The sequence below is a fragment of the Notechis scutatus genome, chromosome 3 (assembly GCF_049901735.1).
Source record: "Notechis scutatus isolate UNSWTSFEM ecotype Mainland chromosome 3, rNotScu1.2, whole genome shotgun sequence".
Classification (NCBI taxonomy): domain Eukaryota; kingdom Metazoa; phylum Chordata; class Lepidosauria; order Squamata; family Elapidae; genus Notechis; species Notechis scutatus.
Window position 1 is genome coordinate 175,390,207 of NC_142011.1, and position 19,062 is coordinate 175,409,268.

The 19,062-nt window shown below is 35.5% G+C and overlaps 1 protein-coding gene and 1 long non-coding RNA gene across 23 annotated transcripts in view; one reads left to right on the forward strand and one right to left on the reverse strand.

Moving 5' to 3' along the window:
• Positions 1–416, reverse strand: part of EYA1 (EYA transcriptional coactivator and phosphatase 1) — a 93,477-nt gene extending 93,061 nt beyond the window's left edge. For all 21 annotated transcript variants that reach the window (XM_026691752.2, XM_087961858.1, XM_087961856.1 and 18 more), the window contains exon 1: positions 62–416. The gene's annotated coding sequence lies outside the window, so the exon portion shown is untranslated. The remainder of the gene's footprint in view (positions 1–61) is intronic.
• Positions 404–17,608, forward strand: LOC148131491 (uncharacterized). 2 transcript variants are annotated; one of them, XR_015748944.1, is made up of 4 exons: positions 404–1,466; positions 2,509–2,624; positions 9,774–9,863; positions 15,270–17,608. It is a non-coding gene; the product is annotated as an uncharacterized LOC148131491 (long non-coding RNA). The 2 variants fall into 2 exon arrangements; XR_015748943.1 differs by lacking the exon at positions 9,774–9,863.
• The last annotated feature ends 1,454 nt before the right edge of the window (positions 17,609–19,062 follow it).

Below are 19,062 nucleotides of genomic sequence, written 5' to 3' on the forward strand. Positions count from 1 at the left end.
CAAGAAGAGACAGTTGTTGTCAAATCCATGCAGTTTTCGAAACAGACAGGTTTGTACTTACAGCGAACGGCTTTGCAGCATCCACCAGGGTTAGGTACTCCCTTCACGTGAACCAACCAGTGTTGCTCACATCGTTTTGGTTTTAAAAGCTCAACAGCCTGTGCTGATTGAAAAAGAACAAAATAAACCAGTAACCCTCGACCCACTTCAAGAGCAGCCGTCACTCGCTCTGGAGGACAATTTCGCGTTTAGAGCGAGGAGCGGGTGAGGGTGACTTCTGCTGCTGCTGCCGCCGCCGCCGCCGCCACGGGCTGTGCTTGCCAAGCGTCTGTGTGAGGCAAAGGAGAGAGTGAGGTGGCGGCGGCGGCGGCGGGAGGGGCGGGGAGGGGGGCCTTCGGGTCTCCAGAGCGAAATTGAAAACAGCCAACGAGGACTTTCCCAGGAAGGCTTAAAGTCGGAAGTGGCACTGAGGGGTCCGTCTGCAGCAGCACCCAGTTCCCAAATCGGCGCGCGCCTAAGTTCCCGCTCAAATGCTCTCTCAAGCAAACCAAGGCGCCCTTTCGCTCGCTCGCTCTCCGGCTCTCCGCAAACGCGGCCGCAGATACGATCGCTGAAGAGTAGACAAAGAAACAGCCGAAGCCTCGTCGGCGCTCGCTCATTGCCTCTATCTTGGCCCAGGCTTGGAGGTCTGCCCCAATCTAGCCCGAAGGCTTTTCCGCCTTCCTCCCCCCCCCCGCCCCACTCCCCAACAACACACCCCGCCTTGCGACTCGTCCCCTTTTGTTTATTCTTAATGCAAACCACAGCTAGTCTCTCGTCCTTATTGGTTTGAACATGCGAACAATCGAAGTCAGCCTTGGGCTGGCTGGTCGGAGGCCACCTTTGCTGGCAAGCAATTTTGGTATGCAAATGAAGGATCCTGCGGCATGTGCATAAACAGCTGTGTGTCGGGGGTGGGGGGGGGAGAGATGCAGCTGAGCGCGCCCTGTCAAGAAGCGGGCCGGCGGGCGGGCTTTCTGCTGCGGAGGCACCGGCGCTACCGAGCCACGTAGAGCTTCGCAGAGCAAGCGGCGCGGAAAAGCCCCCTGTGCACTTTCCAAGCGGGCTAGCCCGGCGTTGGGCTCCTTAGCCCGGAGCGGAGCTGGGGGATGGGAGAGGTGTGGATGGACTTAAAGCCTTGGCCCGATCCCCAAAGCAGGCGACCCAGCACAGCGTTCGCGACCCTCTCCAGATCTGTTTTAAGTACAACTAAAAAGAGAGCGATCCAGCAATATCAACTCTCGCGTCTGCACTTGTTTGGATACGGATCGGAGTTTTGTTCCTGGGTATCCCTTAAAGAGGCAAAAATACGAAAGAGAACAAACAAGAAGGCAAATCGCTAAACCCCTGACCCGTGCCAAGCTCCAGCAATTTGACAGAATAACCACCAATCTTTCAACTGTTTATATGCGGGGGTTAAAACGATGGTGGGCAAAATGAATTATTTAAATATACTTCTATTTGGATTCAATCTTTTTTTCGGGGGGAGTAATTCTGCATTATCCTTATTTCTACTTATTTTTTTCTGCAGAATGACTCTAACTGTAATAATATTACAGTTGCCTTTGCGTATGTTAAACATTAACGTTGAATTTAGAGGCAATTTTTAGAAATAATTCTTAGATAAGACAAGTATCTAAAATCCAGATAGCTAATGTTGCTTTGAGCTATTTTAACCAATCTCAGAATGCAAAACCATTTCTAAATTAATACTGTTCCAATTCCAATACAAATAATGTACTACCAAAGAAAAAAAGATTGTTTGTTAAAACATGTTAAAATATCTGTAAAAACTGTTTTTGAATGAAGGGTATAGTTTTGCCTGAATGTATTGCCACATGAAGTAACATGAGTACACAGTTGAATATTGGAATACTGTATAAAGTTAGCTTCAAATAATGTTTGTTATAAATACAAGCTTATAATCTCAACATACTTTACAAAAATACTGTGCAATGTCCAGCTTACATATTTTCAGAAAATAATACAGTGGGTAACTTTCCAAAAGGCAAGGAAATTGTGCCATGACAGTCTTGAGCAGAACTCTGGTTGCTTAGTGAAGGCAAAAAATCATGATAGACATTTCCATACATGGAAGGTTAAGGTCAAAACCCACAAATGTCTGTTAGGTCTGCCTCTGTGGCATGACACATATATTCACAATATATCTCTTCTTTTAATTCTTAAATATGTTCAAAGTAGAATTTGTAATGTTATATTAAATTGCACTGGCAATAAAATCATATGCAATATTTTAATGTTACTGAAACACTTCATTAAATAAAATATTTTTAGGATGACATAGAATGCTCCTTATTTTGGGAGTTCTTTTCATAAGTAATTTAATTAATTTGTAATATGTATAGTAATGTCTTATTTCGCAAGTATATGGTTAATACAAAACTTTAGTGGAAAAAGTGGTTTTATGTTTATTTTGAAACACACATTAATGATTTTTTCTCCCAAAAGGCAAGAAAAGAGAATATGAGGCAGTATGGCAAATACTGGGCTTGTGCTAACAACGCTTTTTAACAGTGCAATCCTATTCTGGCCAATTCAGTTTACTGAGAATTATACCCAAGAAAGTGAGTGTAAGATTGAAACCAAATCCTTTTAGAAGATGTTTTAAAATGTCATCTTACCAATGACAATACAATATTAGTTAGACATTTTGCATTTTTCAGTGTTACAAATCAATAATAACTTTATGTACTCTCTTTAAATCATGTCTATTCATTTATATTTACAATGGTTAACATATAAGCTATCTCAAATAAGACAGGTGCATATGGATCTGGGAATAATTATCTGCTTTAGATTTTAACAAAGTGTTAAATTGGTAGTAGCATCAGAAAATGTGTTTTATGCTAACATTTGTTTTAGTACAGTGCTTTTCAGCAGTTAGCCACCTACAATATTATCTGAGGAAATAGAATTTTTGAGTATTTGATTTCATCTTGTCTTTATAGTAGATGAAGTTCTTGCACAGTGACTTTTTATAATTTGACTATTCTTTTGTGGGAGGAGTATTAACTATTACTTCTCATTGATTCCTCCTCCTCTTTGTCACTGAATATCCAATCCACATTCTCAAATTATAGTACTTATGCATAACATATTTGGGAGCAAATTCTACTGAAATCAGTGGGGGTGACTTGATGTATTTAAAACCAGGGTATCATACTTCAGTGAACTTCTTTGACCATTAAAACAGTTGAACCAGACTTTAGTTTATGAACCAGTGCTTTAGTTTATGAAGTAAACTTGCATAGGCCCACTCTAGTTATTCTAAATATGTTTAAACAGTTGCTTTCGCCCAAGGACAATGCAGAATGCCATAAAACAATAATAGGATGGTATATTTCCATTCAAATATTTTGGGAAAGTTTACGTTATCTTTTTGGAGTAAACAAATCAGCAAGTATCACTATGATACAGCACAAGAAAATGCTATTAAAAATTCAAAAGTCATTCTACGCTGCTGGACTAAACCAAAAGCTTTTTGTTTGCTTGCTAATACTATAAATATCAGAAAGGGACAATGCAGCCTGGTCTCTAGGTTAACTTCCGGAGATGAAGAAAGAATGGTCTGTCTGGAATTCTTGCAAATCTGTGTATGGAATATTGGGATATAGATCTCTGCCTATGATGTCCAAAGCCAAACAATCTGGAATCTCTTACATTTCAAATATTGAAACAAAGGGCAGAGATGGTTAGCATAAGGCAACCTCAAATAATATCTTGCTATCTTTGATTTTTTAAAATAGCAATTTACTTTACAAGCAGCTTTATTTAATACTGAATGGGAATCATTTGCTGGGATGCAGATGTTGCACTAGCAATAATGTATATATTTGGACATATTACGATATATTATGGCACGGCCTATAATATTTATTTTGTGAACACACAAAGAATATTAGAAGAAGTATTAAGAGGGTACTTTCTCCCCCCCTTAAAATATAAGTTCATATACAAGCTAGTTTAGGCACATTCAAGCATTGGCAGTACTGTATTCAATGAAATATTTTTGAACAGCTGTCCTTAGTGATGTATCACAAAACTGCTTCTGAAATGCTGTGAAGTTTCAAAACAATGCTTCTGTTTGTGAATTTGCACAGGATATATATGGAACTGACATACTGCCAGTATGCCAAGCAGATGCAGTACTTGGAAGTTCTGATAAAAATATATACCAGATCAAAATCTGAAGATAACGATTAAGAAAATTATTTTAATTTCAGTGTTATCTCAATTCTATTGGATCCTAAATTGATCCAGCAATTCATTCTAGGCATAGTAACAGAAATAGGCACATATCAATACATATATTTTTAAAATTCAGGTGATAGTTTAAGAACCTTCAGTAAACAAGCAGAAAAAATTAGACGACAAATCTTTAGCTTTTTAAAATCTCAAGTTTCATTTACTCCAGTTATGAAGGAATGTATAAATTTCAGGACTTATGTATGATATTCAGAAAGCTCAATTTGAATGATATTACCCATACATTCTGACCAAATTCAATAGATATTATTGTTAACCACACGGGATGTTGTAAAAACAGTGGCATCTGAAACCCAAATTTTAAGAGATAAATGTTTAACATACTGCTTGGATAATAAGAATATTTTCTTTCATTTCCACTAGATTTTATTGAACTCTCAAGCTCTTTCCACTGTTTTCAATGCAAATAACAAAAATAATTTAATGAATATTTATAAAGAAAAAAAAATGAACCGATTACAAATCTTGCTCATATCTTTGCAGAGTGAACTTTTGGCTCCTTCCAAAGACCTCAAGTCCTTATTGTTATAGTTACTTTTAGAACAGAATCAGGAGGCAAATTCCTTATATAAATTGATTGATTGATTAGTTATATTTTTTCTTCCTTTCTCTTCAAAGTACTTTCAAAATGGCTTGCATTCAATTAAAAATAAGAACATTCAATCAGGAAAAAATATGAATAACAAGCCATCAACAAACTTACTCAGTGTAAATATGAAATGATGGATCCACATATATCATTTAGATCTCATTCCTGATACTTGTTAAGCATCCTTCATTTGTTTAATGAAGCTTACAGAGATAAAAGGTGCATGACATTATCTTGAATTATGTATTCATAACCTAATCATATTTTCAATCCTAACCATTTGAAACTGAGAAAGCCACTATTTTTGTCTGGGTGATTCTATAACATCATGTTACATTGAAGTCATACTCTATTGGAGTCTATAGGCACTATATGTGTAATGTAATTTTATCTATCAAGAACTTTCAAAATATTTTTTTTCCAAAATAACGTTTCAGTTATCCTGATATGTAACAAATAGTAAAATAAGATTTAGAACTTCTAGCTCTTAAAATTAGTTTCTTTCTCATGCATAATTCCTCTGAGTTTTAAAAGATATGAAACAAGCAGCTTCTACACTTTATTGCCCAGAAGATCAAGATAAAATGGCACAGGAACTTAATTGGTCTTCTGCAAAACATTGTGCACAAAGATGTATAGAAAAAAATAATAATATATGGTACTGCCTAAACTAAGAGAGATAATAGCTAATATCATGGTAATTTCCCAGATAAATTGTCAATAATTCATTTTAATAAACCACTCAACACATACAATAATAGTTTTTAATGACTGATCATAATTATTATGGGTGTATATTTAAATGTACAACAACCAAATTGTAATTATGAGACAGTTCATGGACTTTTATGAAATAGACAAAGATTAGCATCCATGTGATTAGAAAGTGCTGAAGTCTTTTAAAATATTCCAAACTAAAAATAAAAAACAGATTTCATCTTTAATATGGTATGGTACAGCTAGCAGTGAATGAGCTCTTATGAATTCCTAAGAACATTTAAAATAGATCTCAGCCATTGATTTCAGTGAGAAAGATAAAAGCAAGTGCTTTATTGTCCTTCAAGCTAAAACAGAATGTAAAACCTTTAATTCCAGTTACTATTTATTAGATTTCATCCAATCTTTTTCTCTATGAGCTCAGAGCAATGTAACAGTACTATTTCCTCCAGATATTTTTACTCACAATAGAACCTTATAAATGCATTTGGCAGTGATTTGGCTAAGAATAATTGGCCATGGCACCAAATAAGCTGCCATGATTGAGCTGGACTTTTATGAGGTCTTCCCTTTTCTTAGTTCAATCCCCTAATAATATTCATTAATTAATTATGTGCTATCAAGTAGTTTTTGAGTCCTAGCCACCATACAAATAGATTTTTTTCCATGGCAATCTATCCCTAATCTGTTCTTTCAGGCTTTCCAATGGTGTACTCATTGCCACTGTAACTGAGTCTGTCCACCTTGCTGCTAGTCATTCCCTTCTGCTCTTTCCTTCCACCTTCTCTAGTAGGAGAGCCTTTCCAGAGAGCTAGGTCTTCACATAACATGTCTGAATATATATTCATTCAAAAGGGCTGCTTCAACGGCATCATGTCATATGACTCACCCCACCTATTATCTCCATCTGTATATCTGCAATGCGTTAATGTATAAAATATATCCTTTGTTTTCTTTTCAAATCATTAAACAAATCCCCATATTTCATTATCTGCAAGCATTGTATCCACATTAGTTGCCCAAGCATGGCATTGTGGGTTGAGAGAGCATAACAGCCCCAAAGTCATTCAGGTGGCTTTCATACCTAAAATGGGACCATTGTCCTGGTTTCTAGCCTGGTCCCTTAATCACTAGGCCAAACTGGCTCTCAAACTGCATCCACATAAATGCATCGCAATAACCTTTATCTATTAAAAGTTTTGTTTTACAATTATTTTCTATTATTTTGGTTTAGAGTACTGATCATTGGAAGCAGTCCAGACCCAGCATTTACAATCTGAGCTCTGTTTCTCACAGTAGTATCTATAAGTACATCATTGAGAATTTCACCACTGCTTTTTTTCAATGTAGCATGGATTACATCCGCTGTTAAGCACTTCTGTGACCTATGTAAAAGAAAGAATTCAAGTATGATTAATTTGTTCCATTCAAATCAGTTAGATATACAGTGGAATTTTGGGTTGCGAACACTCCTGTTCATGACCAGATCGATTCAAATATTGGTTGGAGAACAAAATCAGTGCAGAAAGATTCCCTTTCTGCACCAATTTCCCCTTCGGCTCCATTTTTTTTTGTCGATCATGCTTCTGGACACAACCAAACTGGGTTGCGACCAGAGTCTGGGAACGGATTAAAGTGCTGCCCCCGCCCCCGAGGCTCCACTGTATTAGGAATGTTTGGATTGGATTGGGCTTGTAATGGTGGTATCAAAACGGAACATCAATTCAAAAAAGAAATCCCACTCCATAAACATACCTACCTAACATCAGTTAACTTTAGTTAATTAACATGACTTGTTTGGCTCCTTCACACAATATATTTAATTTTGTGCTATGTATGGGTTTTGACTAGTGTGCCATATATTGCACTCATCACTTTCAAACCAGGCAGGATAAGAGATTAGAATCAAAGTAATAATGATAGACACAGAATTTCCTATTTTACTTTTAGAAGTACTTAAAGCCCAGGCAGTTATATTAGCAGAAGCGATATGAGCAGGGAATCTAGCAGTTTCAAAGATTCTGACCTCCCCCTTCCTTTCAGGAGCATGAGCTCCTTTTCTGCAGTCTCACAAATCGGAAAAAGAGTAACCTCTAAAGCTGTTTTAGACTGAAGGTCAGAATTCAAAGTCTCTGGTAACTTAATCCACAGAACTCTGTAATCACATTGCTATTGGAAACACACGAAAGAGCACCCGTATTCTAGATATTATGAAGCAATGTCAATAACTAAGCAATCTGGACAGGCTTTTTTCAATGTTATAAAATTTAAAGTTTATTTAGGCTGATAGTTGCAGGAAACAGAGTTGCTTCATGCTACTGAATTTGACTTTATGCTCTTGAAGTTAAGAAAACCCAAACTGTATGTAAGCAGCTTTGGTTTGCTTATCTAATACTCAGAAGAGACACCTTTTTTAAACAAGATACAAATAAAGTTTTAACTATTATTGGGCTTTAGACACTTTCAAGTTAATAACAACTGAACACAGTAATTAATAGTTAAGCACATTTCTTATCTAATGTGAAAACAGTTTCCAGATATTTGTGTTAAGCCCAATCAGGAACTCCATATGTATGTAAAATTAAATAAAGTTTCACCATAAGTATTGAAAATGTTGATTATCTTTTCATCAAAATTAATTCAGGAAACATTATATAAATCTCAGGAAATTTTGTCTTCAGTACAGTATTATAAACAAATGAGACTGAATTTGAAAATTAAAACATTTTCTCTAAAACAAAATATATCACTGTATGGAATAGTGATTGCCTAAGACTAGTTTCAGGAAAAGAAGTTACTGCAAAGTGATAATCATATGCAACTATCATGTCAAATACTGCTGGCTTATTAATAGAACTCCAATTAGCTGAGAGCTAATCAGACAGTCAATCATTTTCCCCTGTCAATCAGAGATTAAGTTGTTCCTGACAGAGGCTATAGCGGCTATAGAGGCTATAGTGGGGGAAGGGATTACTAAAATACTCTTATATATGTACAATTTTAAATGTAAAACTTATTTAAGAATATTTTTGTAATTTTGTTTTACACAATACACTATTATTTATTTGAGAAGCTGAAAGATGAAATTACCCCAGGTACTATTACACTTGTGATGGATATTATAGCAACTAATTATAAAAACATGGAATATAGGAATAAGCAGTTAAAGTCAGAATTCAGCTGAAGAAGCACAAGTTGGCAGACAGACCTTCAGAAAGAAACACCATAGAAAGGTGACCCCAAAAAGAGAGAAAGAAACAGAACTGAGCTGAACAACTTTGCAGATCTTTGGCCCTGGAACATAAGTAGTAGGGGTGGGATTCAGCCAGTTCAGGCCAGTTCAGGCAAACTGGATGTTAAATTTACATCTGGTTCGCCAAACTGGTAGTTGAACCGACTGGCTGGTGCCTCCCACCCCTCCCAGGAGACTCCACACAGCCCATTTTGGATGCAGGTAAGTGCAGCGTCTGTGTGGAGGCTCTGGAGGGCAAAAAACAGCCCTCCCAGAAGTTCCAGATGTCTGGAAGTGGGCCTGTTTCCAGTTCCAGAGTCTGGGGGAGGCCATTTTCGCCCTCCCAGAGGCCTGAAGGAAGCCTCTGGACTCTGGGTAAAGCGAAAAATGGCCCTCCCGGACGTTCCGGTAGGCCATACCCACCATGGCCACGCCCACCCATCAACTGGGCAGAGAACTGGTTGTTGGGATTTTTGAATTCCACCCCAGTTAAGTAGCAATAAAAAGGAAGAATGAAGAAGTTCCCATCTCTTAAAAATGACACCTAATAGGACTGAGGAAGCATGTCTTCTGGGCTGCAGTCCCTCCTAGAGCACCATTCCCACCTGAGATTTGTGAATCTTGAACTTGATAATATTCTGGAAGTCTTTGGGCACGAGGGGTTGAGGTTAGTTGATTCTGTCACTATGTTTGTCTTTCTTATGACCTTGTCTTATGATTTTTTTTCTGTCATTGTTACTTTCCTTAAATTTTTGTTATTGTGTTCTCTTTTGCTGATATTCTTTATACTTTTAGTATTGTGCATTGCGATCTCTTTTACTGATTTTAATCCTGTGTGCACTACACAGATTTTCAAATGTGAGATGTCCAGCTATATAAATATATACTGTATAATCAATCCATAAATAGGAGCTGAAGCCACACTGAGAACTTCAGTAACACCTTGGGAAGGGAGGAAGCTGCAGTTGAATAATTATCTCAGAAAGAAGAACATTCCTGGTAAGAGAAGCTTACTAGCAGATCCAGAAGTGCAAATGGCCCCATAATACCAGTGGTAACTTCAGGAATTCCATAACACAGAAATGGTGGTGGAAAAGGAGAATATTCAAACAGCACAGAACCCTAAAGGCCAAGAACTGCAAGGTGAAGAAATGGAAGGAATCCTGAGGAAGTCACAACCACCAATGTTCAAGAAAGCCAATTCCTTGTCAACAGCAGCTAGGGCAGGGGTGGGCAAACTTTTTGGCTCGGGGCCTCATTGACTTTTAAAATTTGACAGACGGGCCGGGTCAGCACAAGATACGATACATATAAAAACTGAAAAATCTCCAAAATCAAGTCACTGCGCCTAATGCACCACCTGGTGTCGAAAATGCCTGTCATTACAAGTCAAAATCAAATGAATGCAATCATTCAATCATTCACATCAAACCTTAATTCTGTACCAATCTTCGCGGGCCGGATTAAAAAGACCAACGGGCCGGATGTGGCCAGCGGGCCGTAGTTTGCCCACCCCTGAGCTAGGGCCTTCAAGAAAGAAGGGAGAGGCAATACCCAGTATTCTGGGGCCATGCAAATCATTGGAAAATCATTCAAGTAGAACGATTTTAAAAAAAATTTAAAGGAAAAGAGTTTGGGTAAATAAACTATTGTTTAAATAAATAAACACAGTAGAAAAATATTACAAAGTAGTGTATTTAGTATTAAGAACTATACATAACTGGAGTATAGAATGATAAATAAAACATAACTGGATAGGCAGGAAACACAAGATAAAAATAACCCACGGGAATAAGGAAAAAAACTTAAATCTCTTCATGGTATACATCTTTGTCTGTGTCTAAGATATCTTTATTATGTATACTTTTATAACAATATTCTTTTTAAGAGACTTGTTCAATTTCTTGTTTTGTTCTGGCATCAAAAGAATCCAGAACCTAGTATATACAGTTTGCGTCAAAATAACAGTACAAAATGCAATAAATGACATTATTTAACATTAAACAATATAAATATTGTTAACATCAACTATTAACAATTCTTAAAAACCAGAATAAGACACCAATGTGTCTTAAATTCCTTTCTGATGTGTCATGAGAAGAGATTTAACATTTTGGAACCCATACATGAAAAGGCCATTTTCCTGTAAGTACAATAAATTGGTCTTTGTAACTAGAAGTGTTCTCAAAGAATTGCTTATATTGATCTTAATTACCAGATTAATTAAGAAACTGGTTGTATCTTCAATGACCTAACCCCAAACTATTTAAAACTTTTAAAGTTATGACTAACATCTTAAATTTAATAATTGAACAAATAGTTGACATCCAGTGCAGATCTTATGATTGGTGATATTGCCTACCTGTTGGCAGTTTTTCTGTAGCATTTTGCACCAAACACAGCTTCTGCTACTGGAAAAACCTGATTGTCAGGCTTTTCTCAAAAGCAATGCACCACAAAACAGGCACAAGCAGGCAATCAAGGATGCAAATCTCTGATAAGCAAATTTAGTGTTTTTAAAAAATGAAGCCATTGAAAAATAATTGTATACCTGCTCTATATCAGATGCAAACCCTATTTATAGTGAAATTAAGGTTTAAATTCTTGTGCCTTTTAAATCCTATCTATGTTTTGCAGAAGTGTTGAAACTATTCTTTTTGGAAGAAGAATACTTTCCACCTGTCCTTTGTTTCAGTAACACACTAATCTGGTTTCAGGTTATTCTGACTTTGCATTTATCTTGCACTACCTGTTTGCACCTCTACTGATGCCCAACTGTTTCAGAATGGTAATGTCATTCTGTACTCACCCTTCACCCACTGACAAAGCTACCTCTAAGGGTGTTTTTCTGCTGCATTTTCTAAGTATTGTTTTCCTGTTTCAGTTGCATAAAGTGGTGCTGCTGTTTTACCTGGTTTTTTTTTAAGCCAATTCCTTCACTTTGGCTACTTTACGGAGGTAGGATTGCCCCCTTAACTGGTTCCATGGTTGCTATGGACTCTTAGGGCGTGTCATTTAAAAAAAAATTTAATTTCCAAGTTATGACCAATATTAGGGGTGTTCCAAAGTTGTGACATGCTTTGTGAATTATAAAGATATTTTGGTTTCTTTAATATAATTTAGACATTATTGGTAAGTAACTACATAAATATCATAACTTTTTAACATTTTGTTTGTTTCATTTGGACTCTTAATATCTTTCAGTATGACTTTTCAGAACAGTGCTGCAACAGTTATAACATTTGCCTTTCACATGGAACATTGCTGAATCTGAAAAAATATCATTCTTTCCTTGAACTTCATCCATTTCCATTTAGTCCCCTTAAAAAAATAATAACTTGATTGATTGACATTCTGTTTAATAGTTATTCCTATCATTTAAGGTAAAAGTCTTGCTACCTGGGAGCTGAGAACCTTGCTATTTTAAACTAGCACAAAACTGTTGCCCTATCTCATAAAGAGTACATAAGTATAAAAATGTTCAATTAAATCTTATAAGAAGCATCCTTAGACTACGCACTTGCATATTTAGGGAGGAATTCAAGTCTATTCCAAACAGACTAAACATTATTTAATGAATGTAATAATAAAATAATTTGACTACCTGGTACCACAAATTAATTTGTAGACATAAGAAATAAACCTAACTCTAGATTTCCTCCTAAGACTTGGTGTTTAGATACAGAACTATCCTTGTTTTTGTTCCATGGCTACATTTCAGTCTGTCAATGATATTTTTACAATATGACACACAGAACTACAGTCATATCTGAACAGTATAGAAAAATGCCATTATTTCATCTTGTAAAAGGAATAAAGAATCCAGTCTGTTTAAACCTATATCCTAATTCTTAATTGAATATCACTGTTTTTAAAAAAGATAACAAGGTTCATCAATTATTATCCTGCCATGATTCATAATGCAGTATTTAAAATTTGAATATTGAGCTACTGGCATACAAATCCCTCGTTACCCTACACACACAAGGTTTTAACCACATCAGTTAAGTGATCATTTTCTTCTATAATTAATTCATAGATCATATTGTAGACATCAATTTTTGATCAGATATAGTATGAGCATTTTAGACCGACATGTTGCTATGAATGGATCTTTTAGGAAGGAAGAACAGTTGTTTACTACCTCTTCTTTACTAATGGGCTGTTTTATTTTCATTATCATAACGTATCATAAATATAGCAGAACACTTTTTTGCTACCACTGAGCTTAAGAAGCTGAAGAAAAATCTAGAAAAATAGTATGAAAAATCTAATCACTTTTAAGAAAAACTAGAGTTCTCAGAATGTATCAAAAACCTGCTAAAACTATTGTGTGCGAAGTTATATTGGTCACTTCTCCTAGCTCATGCTCTCCATTCCACTTTTATAACTCATCTTACTGACCCTAAAACTGTTAGAAGGTAAATACACTTTAAGCAGGTGGTTCAGTGGCCAAGGGATCATAGGGTGATTTTTTATTTTTATATATTAGGGACGGGAGACATGCTATCATTTTCATATCTCAGCAATATAAAGGGATGATGTGAAAGGATCACAAAGGGATAACTCCTTGAGCAATAACTCACTACTCAAGGCAATTCTTTTCATAATCCTGTGAAATAGAGATACAGTTTGAAATAATTTGTCGGAAATTGTTGATAGAACAGGTCAGAATTTATCTGGTAAGCAGAGTTCTCTGGATTTGCTCATATAGATAAGGCCAAAGTTATTCAAAAATGAACAGAAAGCAAACATCCACATACATATTTCCTGATGGAATGGCCTTTTTCACTTTTATTTACTCTTGTTGGAATTGATGTTTAGGGTGCAAGGGAACAATCTTCTTTGATGCTGAGGCCCCAGAAGATATAAACCCATATCAAATTCTAGTTATTTTCTGTTGGAATTAATTCTCTATTTCCTTTGGGACATGAACACAGGCTTAAAGAATACAGACTGCTATATGACTAAATTTACAGATAGACAATACAAGTATGATTCAGTTGATTCCTCTGGTCCTTTCACAAGTCCAGCTTGGGAGTTAACCCAAAATATGACACAATACTTATCTAGTCCCTTATATTGCTCAGTATCTATATGGGCCTATACTTTTCAGTGTAAATCTCAGTATCAGATGAGGTTATATATTGGATTAATTTTTAATATGTTTTGTATGATAGTTCAGTTTCTACTAGCAGGCTCAATGGCCCATTTCAATGTTATTTGCTTCAGCAATGACTCTTGCCTAGATTATCAGGATCATTATTCAATGGAAAAACACAAATATGTGTGTCAGAGATCTTGGATTCAAAGGATGGCATCCATTGGTTTGAATATGTTTCTTCTGGAAAATTATGCATAATTTTATGTTTTTATTATATTGTTATGAATTACCTTGCATATATTCTAGTCAGAGTAAAGTGACTGCCACAATATATTCATTTGGTAACAATAAATAGGCAATGAACTTTATTTGAAGTCAATATAACATAATTTTGCATATCCTTACCTGAGAATAAATTAATGGTAGACCAGAAATGGATTTTACTAGAATAAGTACCAACATTGAATAGAATAAAAAATATTGTGTGACTTATTATTTGAAAAATAATACATGGTTATGATTAAATATTAAAACTGAAAAAGAGCCATATAGTATTAGCACATAACTATCCTAATGTTTAATCAAGGATTAAATTTAGACCATATAGTAACATATTGCTCTATCCTCATTTTTATAATAAAGACATTACGTCAGATATTTAAAGATTTTGCTATCGGTATTGCACTATACTTTTTGTGTGTATGTGTTTTATTAGTGACACATACCCTTTAAGTGCCCTTTATGGCACTATAAGCTCTAGAGCTGGATTGCTTTGAGTATTTTTTGAAAACTTGGAATTTTGAAATAGGATTTTTCAATCCCCTGCTTCTAACATTTATTGCCTCGTTTGTCTTCCGATCATATAAATCACATGAACTGTGGTCATAATTACAGAACAAAGGGCTGGAGATAATTGGTTGCAGAGAGTGGTACATAAGAGAGAAAGAACCTCATTTTCTTTAGGAGGCAGATTTGTAGTTCCAAATTGTACTTCCAACAAGCTGCTGGCAGAAGGAAGAGATCAGCAAGATTGCCTCCAGGAACAAATATTGGGTTCCTCTATGCCCAACAATACTATCACCTCAAAAGAAGAATTGTCCTTGTTGTTAATTGTTAATTGAAGTTTTATGTTATGTTGCCTCCAGAAAGATCAAAGCTTTCACAAAAACATCCTAATAAAATATAGAATCAATTAATTGTTTAATTGAAAACACTGTTTAAATGTTAATTAAGGATTAACATTTAATACTGCTTTACTGTTTGCTAGCCTGATTTGACTGGTTTTTTTCTTCTTCTTGCAGCCGGTTAAACTATCACTTTCTCTAATCCTGATTTTTGTAGCAGAATCATAGGAAACAGTGAGAGACTTCAGATTCAGAAGCTAAAGAACTTGTCTTGAATGAGTATCCATGAATACCACAAGAATGAACAGAAGTGCACTCAGTATAAAATTGAAGAAAACATGAATACGTAAGATGGGCACATTTGATTAATAAATAAGTAAATATGGACTGAGCTATTGCCTTAGGCAAAATCCTGAGCCAGCAACATGTTGTAAATGATGAGAAGATGGTCAAGCTTGAAAGAAACAAGCTTTACTGTGCAAAGAAAAAAAGAAGTGGGGTTCATTTAAGAAATGAATCAAGTCAGAGCTATAAAAAAGGCAACACGTGACAAATAATGTTCTACTTCCCTATCTACAAGTTTATCAGTATGCTGTGTTGGATTACTTGGAACTTTGTATTGGAAATTATTTTTGGACCCTCTCTGAAGTTGAGAGAATTCTGGTCTCTGGGGGAAATCAGCTTTGATACCTATGGTTTCCATGTCAAAAGTTTTAACTTGCAGGTGTTATACATACAGGTAGTCTTTGACATAGCAGTTCATTTAGCGACTTTTAAACGTTAGAATGGCACTAAAAAGTGACTTGTGACCGTTTTTCACTCTTACAACTGTTGCAGTATCTCCATGGTCCCATGATCCAAATTCAGGTTCTTGGCAACTGGCTTCTATTTATGACAGTTGTAGTGTCATGGGGGTCAGGCAATCCCCTTTGGTGACTTTCTGACAAGCAAAGTTAGTGGGGAAGCCAGATTCACTTAATAACTACAATGATTCACTTAACATCTGTGGCAAGAAAGGTCATAAAATTGGGCAAAATTCACCTAACTGTCTGTTCACTTATCTTAGCAACAGAAAATTTGGGCTAAATTGTGATTATAAGTCAAGGACAACAAGTGCAACTATAACTGCTATTGAGTTTGGTAGTAGAGGCTGGTTGTGTCTGTGTAAAATGGGGACAGAGAAGACAGTTACTCTCTCATATTTATATTTTTATCCTTAAGCTCTTTTCCTCAAGCATTACACAAGCACTGATCACACACTGGCCATGCTCACCCCCAGTTTAGCAAAAGGGAAAAAAGTCACAAAGCGTCACGTGATTACACCCCTGTTGTAGAGTATATTAACAGAATCTTGAAAGGCTGACTGCCTCACTGTTTCTTTATAAGGATAACAAATCCAAGATGGGCTGTTTTGAAACTGTTTCTTGTGCTTTCTACTTCTCAGAACTCAGCAATCATTTCACCCTCTCTTATTTCTCAAAGCCAGACTTCATTATAAATTCCTATATAGTGATATAGAAACATCTCATTCTGCTCCAACTGGCTTCTGTGTCTTTCTTCTTTATATCCCTTTTCTTTGCCTTTTATTGGCTGATTAATCTACTGTATTTTCCACATTCATACTTTCTCTTCCTGAAGTTGTTCTACACTTATTCTTGTTCCTCCTATTTTTTTTCTTCCATGCCTATTTTTATCCAAGATCCATTCTAGACATGGCCTATCCCACATTCAGATCTCATCTTTCTATTCTTTAGGAATGCTCTCAAGTTTTCACCATCATTAATCATATTAATTATACTTTTTGATTTCAATCTATTCCTTCACTACATATGCATATGAATGGACTAAACAAAATTGTATACATCAATAAAAATAATAATCACCATTTTCTTACAGGAAGTTCCACATTGTATTTGTAACAATCTGTAGCACATTGAGGAATATTCACTGTCATCGTACTTGAGTTGCAGTTAATAAATTGCACCTTCCTTGAAAAAAAAAGGTGATGGATTGAAAAATGTTTAGCACACCCATGCATAATTGATAGGCTCCCTAGTGCAAATAAGTGTCTACTAAATAATTAAATTTAATCTCATTATAAGAGTTTTCATAATGGGATAATTTAATTAAATGAAAGCCAAAGGGTTTCTATGGGTTGAAAGATGCTCATGTTGCTATATTTGGCTAATGGTCTGGGGATGCTAGAGTGAAAAAGGGTAATTCACAGAGGTGCATGCATTATTTAATGAATCCCTCCAAGACAGAAGGACAGATCAATGATAAAATGACAAGTTATCATTGCTTACAAAGCACATTTAAGCAAATTGGTAAATGTTCAAAAAGAACAAGTTTGCAGTTTCTTATGAGGACTTTTTCTTTTACTGTCATTTGCTCATTCTTTTCTTCTCAGATGCTTTATTCTGTTATATGATTATATTATAAAATTTTGCCTCCATGTCAGAACGAAAATAAAAACAAAACCTTATAAGCTACTGGACAGTTAGCTCTAAGTGAAATTATAATGGCTGCATCATGTATATATGATACTAAAAACGGAGAGCTGTGTCATGTGGGACCCATTAACAAGCTTTTTCAGTGGGCAGAGTTTGGGGTTGTGTCTCCAGAAGCACTTATCTATACTAGATTTTTCAATCCATACAGACTAAGTAGTTGTCTTGCAGGTGATCAGTTATGAATTAACATGAAGGGCAAAATGTGCATCTGAAAATGAGGGGAAAAATCCTGTGAACAATTATGATCAAAATACAAACTCATAAAATGTAAAGGAAGTGACCTAGACTGGATTAATTGCTTAATTATATAACTACAAATGCAACCACAAAGTTTGTGTATACATAAAAATAGTGGTAAATTTCTGTAGACTACAAGCATAAGTTTGCTGCATGTGAATGAACATAGCTAGAGCGATTTGTTTCAGATAAAAGTTCAAGAAAGGAAACCACAAACATAAGAGGAAACTGAAAGACAGTAATGGCTTTTGCACTGGAATATCATAAATCAGGACAAAGTTTTTTGAAAATGTATCTGATTATCCAACAATAAACTGCCACTTTTCTGGAAGACTGTGAAAATACCTTAAAAACTTCTGTAAAAAGGAGTTTTTAAATATATCAGAAAGGCTATATATACTCTGTTGGGAGGCTGTGTTCCATTATCTGTTTTAGTTATGCTATAAAATTTTTAGAACATATCATATATTCTGCTATTCATATTGCTAAGGACCATTGCAACAAAAAAAATAAGCTTTGTCATTTTGTGTGTGTGTGTGTGTGTGTGTGTGTGTCAAAAAGCAGATCTAGAATAGATGTAAACTGTCATTTTCAGGAATTTTGAATCACAACATAGAAGAGCATGCAAACACAGATGTGTCCATAATTGTTAGAAAGAAGAAAGTACTATATTATTTGCCTTTTAATTAGAATAATTGATTTGATTGTTTAATTATTACTAATAGTTATTATATGCAGTTGCATAATTGCAATCATTTTTCCCAATTTCTTTATTATTTAGGTTAGCCAATATTTGTATTTTGAAACTTACACAACTTTCAAGCTGAGTTCAAGCTTTCAAGCTGACTATATTAAGCATATTTTTTCAATTGTAATTCAATATTTTATAGCATTTAAACAATTATGTCAGTTTCAAGGAACCAGAACAACTTTGTAAATAGGCCAAAGCAGTTTCTTTGCTGTTGGTCATCTTTTTCACAAGAATCTCACCAATGTAGTTGCATTCCCTTGGGAACCAGTAGATAAGGTTTCACTATTCTAATCTATGATGTTTCCTTCCAACTCCAGGTATGCCTCTTTAGTCCACCACTTTAGCCAGGGATTTCACAATTATGTTGAATTGTTTAAAACAAACCATGCAATCTTGGAACTTTGTCCATTCAACATTAGTATTCTGAATGTCTATAGAGATTGTCAGTTGTTCAGGTTGTCAGAATTGA